This window comes from Frankliniella occidentalis, unplaced genomic scaffold, assembly GCF_000697945.3.
Source record: "Frankliniella occidentalis isolate FOCC.00 unplaced genomic scaffold, Focc_3.1 Scaffold399, whole genome shotgun sequence".
Lineage (NCBI taxonomy): Eukaryota > Metazoa > Arthropoda > Insecta > Thysanoptera > Thripidae > Frankliniella > Frankliniella occidentalis.
The window spans coordinates 154,007-155,038 of NW_026267521.1; positions in this window are offsets into that span (position 1 = coordinate 154,007).

Sequence of the window (1,032 nt, forward strand, 5' to 3'; positions counted from 1 at the left end):
GTATAGAGGCATTCCGATTCCCAAGTAAAGCCCCTTGAAGTAGTGTGAGGTTATGATCATAGTATGAGTTGATCTTACAATAATTTGTGTAGGCAATTAATGTGTATTTATATTGGTGTGGTCTTGGACCTTGCAACTTGTAATTAAAATGCAACCTTGAACATTTCTTGTCTAAATTATTTTCATTCTGGAAGCTTTTCGGCGATGGGACCTTAGGCATCTTTGGAGGGCTATAACTCCTTCGATATTTTGAATATACACAAAATAAAAAGACTCGCTTGCTACCCTAACCTTTACGAATATGTACACCCTAAAATACATACACTTTTCCTTTCAAGCTTCGAGATATCACAGTGTTTCTGCGGAGCGGTCGACGGTACGAGCGCCAAAAGCAGATCGGACTCTTTTGGTTTGGCAGCGAAGCAGATCGAACTCTTTTGGTTTGGCAGCGAAGCAGATCGGACTCTTTTAGTTTAGCAGCAAAGCAGATCGGACTCTTTCGTTAGAGCGCATCGGTTTACCCGGATCGCATTGCGATTTTCGTTTGGCAAAACCTTGGCGCCAAATATGTAGACCATCTTGTAGGCGCTGCACTGCGCGCACGGTGGGACTGGGGCGAGCGACTCGGGCTTAAAGTGTTAGCTTATGGGTCCTACTTTGTTGTATCAGATATGAAGGATCCGTGCTCCCGACACACGCGACGTGTCTATGGGCCTAAACGTGCGCCCAACGTCACTCGCCATTTACAGAAACGGAGTGACTTTTTACACCACTGTGGTGGAAATAGGATATGGAGCGCAATTTACACCGTGGTGCGAATAATAAAGCATCTACTATTCACACCACATTTCTTATTAACAATGGTGGTGCAAATAATCAATAAAAACTATTTGCACCGCATGGTGCAAGCAAACTCTAAAATACTATTTGCACCACCAGATCAGAAGGGAAGAAAAGCAGAACCCGGGCGTCTGGTGTCTGCTGGCCGCGATTAGTTTACCAGGGGGGTTGTGGTGATTGTATAACTCAATG